This window comes from Aplysia californica, unplaced genomic scaffold (assembly GCF_000002075.1).
Source record: "Aplysia californica isolate F4 #8 unplaced genomic scaffold, AplCal3.0 scaffold00176, whole genome shotgun sequence".
NCBI lineage: Eukaryota > Metazoa > Mollusca > Gastropoda > Aplysiida > Aplysiidae > Aplysia > Aplysia californica.
In genome coordinates, this window is record NW_004797446.1 from 109892 (window position 1) to 117353 (window position 7462).

General features: G+C 41.5%; 1 protein-coding gene across 2 annotated transcripts in view; it reads right to left on the reverse strand.

Moving 5' to 3' along the window:
* LOC101851579 overlaps positions 1 to 7462 on the reverse strand; it is a 59534-nt gene that overhangs the window by 38076 nt on the left and 13996 nt on the right. Inside the window, exon 1 of one of the 2 annotated variants that reach the window (XM_035969735.1) lies at positions 6589 to 7335. The exons of the other annotated variant lie outside the window; for it this stretch is intronic. The gene's annotated coding sequence lies outside the window, so the exon portion shown is untranslated. Of the gene's footprint in view, positions 1 to 6588; positions 7336 to 7462 lie in introns of those variants that run through there. 2 annotated transcript variants of the gene reach the window in all.

Below are 7462 nucleotides of genomic sequence, written 5' to 3' on the forward strand. Positions count from 1 at the left end.
ACACACACACACACACACACACACACATGCATGTATATATACACACAAAAACACTCTCAGTCCCATTCACACATACACACAGTCTCTCACTGTCACTGTCACTCACACTCACACATTCTCCCAAACGTCCGTCCTCTAATTCTGCCCATTCAAAGAACCCCACCTAACACATGCATGTATAACACACTACTACATTGTGTACAATGGGTCTGGAAGGTGAACCGTCAGGAAAGTCGTAACCCCATTAATCTCTTCCAGGATCAATTTTCAGGCACAACAAAGACACCGGAGGTTCTTGTCACACAGAAGATAGGACACATCCCCCCCCCCCCACACACACACAAACTCACAAACACACACACTTTTACTGAGACAACTGAACTGCATGCCACAGCAGTCATGAAACACATACTATTAGCTGTTATCGATACAGAGCAAACAAGGGCAGTGGAAACATTGAAAAGCTGTGAGTTTGAAAGTCACAGAAGAGTTAAGCTGTTTAAGTTTAACGCCCCTTACGATATAATGTACGGCTATTTATGTAGCTGGACTCCGATAGGACTAAACCATAAAATGTGTAGAGAGCCTTGAAAACGTTTAGTTTTAGGCAGAGTTTTACGGCACTTGCAACACAAGGTCACATACGTGCCTAAGAATAGATGTGTTACAAGAGAGTAGCATACACAAAAAAAGAAAGAGGAGAGATAGGGAAAGAGATGTTTAATAGGAAAAAAGGAGCAAACCACACGAGCCATCCACTTTAAAACTCTCTTAACAACACGTGCTCAAGAACGTGAAGCCATCTACAGTATAGCCCACAGAGGAGAAAAAAATCTATTGAGGAAGCAAAGAAGTAAATATAGTGGTACATCAAAATGACAAAGTTCTAGCAGACATTTTTTGGCCATTTTGATTTATTAAGACCGTGCGTTCAGAAACCAAAAGTTCCATCTGCTCTATCAAAGTCGTAAGGTTATTCAGAGTCGTTATCAAGATATTCAAAGAATTACTTTGCTTTCAAGAAAGCTTGACATGTTGTGAAACTCAAAATCTTTTAACGAGAGATCTCTCAAAAATATATACTGAGCAGATAGAACTTTGCAACTCTAAGGAGGAGATAAGTTACTCCAATGAATGGAATGTAACACGCCCCCAGCTACACGATTTAGAGGATCTAATAAGGAATTATAGGCTGCTTTGATCATGCCTGCTAGGCCATCTGGGGCTGAGCAAGGTACAGCTTCCCAGGGAAAAAGAAGGAAATACACAATATAAAGCTGTCCCCGGAGCTTTATGCACCCCGCATAATTTAGCAAAGTTTGATCATTTTTTGCATAATTTCTGATTATTTTCCTTTATCATTCTTTGTTAAAATTAACAGAATCGCATAATTTCACATTTTGGGCTCAGTTTGCATAATTTCTTTTTTTTTTTTTCACAAAACCGCGGGGGGCAGATAAAGTGGACTTCTTCACCTGACGATCAAACTCACAATGGCTGTATTTTTCCACAATAATGTAATTCAGCTTAGATAAGACCAGCGCGTTAACACGGCAACGGCCATTCAGTATTGGGGAAAAGCAAGAGAGACAAACACAAACAACAGAGGGAAAGAAAATAAGAAAAGGAGCAGGACCTACTAGAAGAGCGCTTCAATTCCTTCAACGAAGTGTTATAAATATTCTCCCTGAATCACAGGAGCTACACAGTGAGGTGCTCCATATTCAGGTGGTATCACGTTGGACAACAGAACGGACGGCCTTGGTTCGAATTCCCAACAGGGCGTTCTTGAACTTAATGAGTTATTTTGGGGAGTTTTTAAGGCTCTCCACGCATTTATTTTTAGTTTTAGTCAGAGTTAACGACACTTGCAACACAATAAGGTCATATAAATGCCAAAGATTAGAGGTGTTACAAGAGAGTAACAAACACAAAAATGAAGGAGGAGAGAGAAGAACGATATATGTTTGAGAGGAAAGAAAAAGCAAACCACACCAGAGCACCCGACAACCACCCACTCCACGCATTTGACTTGGTCCTGCCGGAGTTTAACCTTATGGTCGGAGGTCTCGCCTATTAAATAACCTGACAGGATTGAAAGGAGGCGTTAAATCTGTACAACAACAACAACAACAACAACAACCACTGCTGCTCAGTGACCTCTAACCGACTTCTTCTAACACAAATCAGCTACATTTACATAATCATCATGCTCCAGGATCCCTGAGAGATCCTTGGTAAACAAGGAAAGACTAAGACTACTAAGAGCAAAAAAATCCTCTTCAGTGCTGCTACATTTTCACCACCGCGACTCGGGAGTGGTTGCGAGGTAACATTCGCCGTCTGCTTTAACCCTTTAGCATCAGTTACAAGCTGGCGTATGTACATCTGCGTGTATCTTTTGTGTAATGGATACAAACGGAAAAAGAAACTAGATTGAGCGTATGCCACCAGTTTTGCCATGGTGAAAAAGAAACCTCACGGGATGTCCCTCCTACAGGCCACTCGCCTTGCTGCAGACAGACACCCGTGTCTCCCTGCGACAACCCCCGGTACAAGCGGAAGAAAAAAGTAAAAAGTAAAGTAAGAACAAGAAACGAATGACAACGCTATAAGTAATCGTATTTTAGAGCAGGGGAAAAAAGCAAGACAGGTTACAAAAAAATAATACGTTACATGGGCAGTACAGGAGGTAAGACTTCTCCATGCCTGTTCACTGCACTCAACTTGAGAAATTATGTTTCCAGATGGTATCAGATGTATCATAGATATAATGATATATTCATTTGAGACAGACAGAAGAATGAATGATGTGTTTCGGGTAACAGGCCAGGAATGTTTAGTTTGCTAATGTTGCTGTATTACACCCTCATTGGCACACTTTAGGTACTCTGGGGAGGCGGGCTGCTCCGACTATGTCTGAAAAAAAGAATGTCAAAGGGCATAGGTTTTACGCCCCTATTAACACAAGTAGGTTAATACTACCTCGGGGTTTAACGTCCATCTCTGAAAGGATCGAGCCAAATAGGAATTTTGTGTAAGGTGCCTTTTCCAGGGACATAATGTCGGGTCGAGCTGAGGCTTGAACCCCTGAACGTCTGTCACGACCAACATAACAAGTCATTTCAGACACATTCACTTAGAAAAAAACCAAAAAAACCCTGCGATGCTTGATGAAAACATTTTCGTCATATGGGAACCGTGTTCAAATCTTTAGGTTAAAAAAAAGTTTTTAGAAAGAGTTTTACAGTACTTGTAACACAATTAGGTCAGTAAGAGCGAAAGATTTGAAGTGTTACTAGAGAGTAACATACGAGAAAAAAGAAAGTGGGGAGATATAAGGACGAATACGATATATATTTGATAGGAAAGAAGGAGCAAGCCGCAACAGACCACCCACTGACCACCCACTGCTCAAGTCTTTTGCCTGCAAGGTGAAGAGTCAAGTAATAAGACCGCACGGACGGGTAAACCATAATGGAATCACAAAAGTATTTGAGCTTTTTTTGGAATGCATTAATTGTAAATGTTTTACGCCTAATCAACACTTTTTATAAATAAGAAGTACATACGTAGCAACGCAGCATTACACAAACACGCCATGTCTCTCTCTCTCTCTCTCTCTCTCTCTCTCTCTCTGTCTCTTCCCCCCTCTTTCTCGCTCTACCTCCTTTTCTCTCTGTATGACTCATTTTCTCTTCGTCCCACTCATACTCTCACACCCTCTCCCCACTCAAGAAGAACACAGAATTTTAATAAGTGCGTGCAAATTAAAACTGTCATTTTAAATTCACGGTGAAAAAAAGAACAAGCAACCAGAAAACCCAAGGCAACTCGTAGCAATTTGATCTTCTTCAAGAAATTATACATCAGGCTTATCTCGTTTCATTCCAACGTGCACCAATTTCTTTTCATGTAGTTTATCGTGGTTCCTTCTGTCTTAATTCCACCCTGCCTCTAGATAAATAGTAATATAACCAAACATTGCGCACTTAAATTTTTTTATTTCAAGTTGACCTCACAGCTGTTGCTCCCACGGTTAGCCGAAGTAATTTGTCTTCAATATTTTTCATTGAAATTTCTTCTATCTCCATTTCACTCCATCACAAGATAAATCAAACACTCTGCAATTTGCTGCACTTTGTTCGATTTGTTCTCACAAATTTCGTTCCCACCGAAAGTCAAAGCAATTTGTTCGTCATTTTTGGGGAGTTTCGTTTTTGTATCCCTTTCAAGAGATAAAAGGAAAAACTTTGTCTTGGCCTTGGCCCTATAAAGAGTTAAGCACATACGATCGAGCCCATCATCGCATTTGTGTTTGCCAGAGCAGAGCCACTGACCGGGTAGGACCTTCCCCGCTTGCACCCGTTGTTTGCCCAAACTGTGTACTTAAGGCATTACAGGAGAATTTCATTAAAGAGAAGTTGACGTAAACCGGGTAATGGCGACAGATCCCAGAGGATGTGAGGAGGAGATGTTGATGTTGAGTCAGTGTGCATGTGTGTGTGTGTGTGGGGGGGGGGGTTGTGTGTGTGTGTGTGTGTGTGTGTGTGTGTGTGTGTGTGTATGTGCGTATGTATGTGTGTGTATGTGTGTGTGTGTGTAGTGTGTGTGTATGTATGTATGTGTGTATGTATGTATGTGTGTATGTATGTGTGTGTGTGTGAATGTGTGTGAATGTGTGTGTGTGTGTGTGTGTGTGTGTGTGTGTGTGTGTGTGTGTGTGTGTGTGTGTGTGTGTGTGTGTGTGTGAGAGAGAGAGAGAGAGAGTGAGGGGGAAGAAATATATAGTAACGATAGATAGACATATAGATGAGAGAGAGAGAGAGAGAGAGAGAGAGAGAGAGAGAGAGAGAGAGAAGGGGGGGGGGGGGTAGAGATTGGCAAACAGATTACACACTACACACTAAAGCTATAGCAAAACCCTGAGGTAACACCATCCTTCCAGCAATTCGAAATTTAAAAAAACAAACCATAATGTTGGTCACGTGACGTTATCTGTAAAGCAATTTAATTGTTAAAAATGCAACCCCATAAGCCCACGAAAATCTTCGTTAAAGGCAAACTTTAAGACTTTTCTTAAGGAAAACATGTTTAGCTCGTGGGCAAGATTGTGGGACCCACACCTAACTGGAAAGGGGCTCTCGTGGCCTAGAGGTTAAAATGTTCGCCTCTCATTCAAAAGTCCCGGGTTCGAATCCGGGTAGAGGCAGAAACATTTTCTTCTCTAAAACTGAATCCTTTCACCTCCTTTCCTGCACTCTAGCAACATTCTGTTGTCTGCTTTCGTCTCCACTTTCTGTCCCCACCCCCTCACCTCTTTGCCCCCTCCTCTGGGCTCCTGACTCTTTCTGCAGCTTTTCCATTGCTTCTCCCTGGCTCATTATTACTGCTGTCTTTCAGCCATACCCCTGATCATCCGGTTGGAAAGATCTACACCTCGCCTTCTCGGACAAGGGCGAACAATCTTGGAGGTCCCGTGTGCAAGTTGCGCACGTTAAAGATCCCTTGGTGGTCCAAAATCGAAAAGAGTAGGTTTCGGCTGCCACCCGGGCAAAATTTAAAAATTCCTACCAACTGAAAATGTTATGTGTATCCCGAGCGCTCATATGACCTTATGCAGTTGCGAGCGCCGTAAAACACTTACCAAAAATAAAAAACAACAAACAACAATAACAACAACAACAACAACAACAAAAAAGCTAACCGGAATCTCGACTGGTCTTGATGTAAGACGTCGACCGGAGTCTGTGGCGTAGTCTTTAGGCTCTTCACCTTGTACTTGTATTTAAGACACGAGGTCGAATCCGCAACGCTTGAGAATTCTTTTAACAAGTGGGTGGTTGGCGGGTGCTCTGGTGTAGTTTGCTCCTTCTTTCCTATCAAACATCTATCGTCCTTATATCCCCTCCTTCTATTCTGTGTTTGTTACTCTCTTGTAACACCTCTAACCTTCGGCACTTATATGACCTTATTGTGGTGCAAGTGCCATAAAACACTTACTAAAACTTAACATTCTTTTAACAAGCCTTTTTTACGGATAGAAAGAAAAGCAAATAGGGACGATGTTCTTCAGTTTGAGTTAGGTATGGCAGACAGACAAAAACAGAAGAGTGATAGAAAAGAAGTAGGATATGCCGTAGACACATTCCAACCACTCGCCTTATCGAGTATCCCCTTCCTTCCATTGTGTTGTATTGCAGATGGCCTGGGTGGTCTGAGTAAACTGGGCTGAATGAATTAAGCAACAACCCTTTCAAATGATCTAAATTGTGTTGATGGGGGTGTGAAGCATTATTTGTTTTATTGTTTTAGTAGGTGTTTTACGGCACTTGCAACACAATAAGGCCATATAAGTGTCAAAGATTAGAGGTGTTACAAGAGAGTAAGAAACACAAAAAAGAAGGAGGGGAGATAAAGACGATATATGTTGGATAGGAAAGAAGAAGCAAACCACACCGGAGCATCCACAAACCACCCACTGTGTGAAGCATAAATAGCAACAATTAATAAAAATAACAATAAGTTAGACAACACGACATACACGATAGACAAGGAGACGCAGAAAATAATATCATTCAGTCTTACCAAGCAGGAACTTTCACGAACATGCCCGGGCGAACAAGGCTGTCCTGATTAATCACAATCACTGCCCGAAAAGAACACACGAGAATATCGGGAAATTGCCACTGGACTCGCGTGACTTAAACAGAAGATCAATGTTATAGAAAAATCCACCAATTATGTGCCTTGCTCAGAATCGTGAACTACTGAGCTAGATACTATATAGAACCTGACGAAACAAATGCGATTATAGGAAAATGTCAGTGCAGCTCCATCCTTCTTTCTTTCTTTCTTTCTTTCTTTCTTTCTTTCTTTCTTTCTTTCTTTCTTTCTTTTTTTGTCTCTTTTTTCCTTTCCTAAATGAATTTATATGCAGCTTGTTTGGTCGCTTATATGACCTTTTGCAGTTGCAAGCGACGTAAACGTTAACCAAAACTGAAACTAAAAGTCTATATAGCTTTCTTTCGCCGAAGTCGAATTGCAGTACCCAGAAACTGTGGGCTTGCAGAGAGCTCATGCAAAACTACGGTGCAGAAGATCTTGATTTGAATCCCCAACAGTGATTTAAACCTGTGAGTTGCTTGAAGAATTTTCAAGGTAACACACCCATAATATGGCTCGGCTTAAAAGAGGCTAAAACAGCACCTGGACAGGGATGGCTGGTGCCTCTATAAATAATTCATTGATGGTCAAGGCCCTATAAAAGAAGGACGTCCAGTTTAGAAGTCCTGTTTCTTACAAAATTTCGTACGTTTGTGGTAGGGTGAAAGTCGCATCATACTATCATCAAAATAAGTATGGGGGCTCTCTTTAAGGTGTTGGCCTCTCATTCAAAGGTCCCGGGTTCGAATCCGGGTAGCGACCGAAATATTTTCTTCGCTAAAATTGTCTCCTTTCA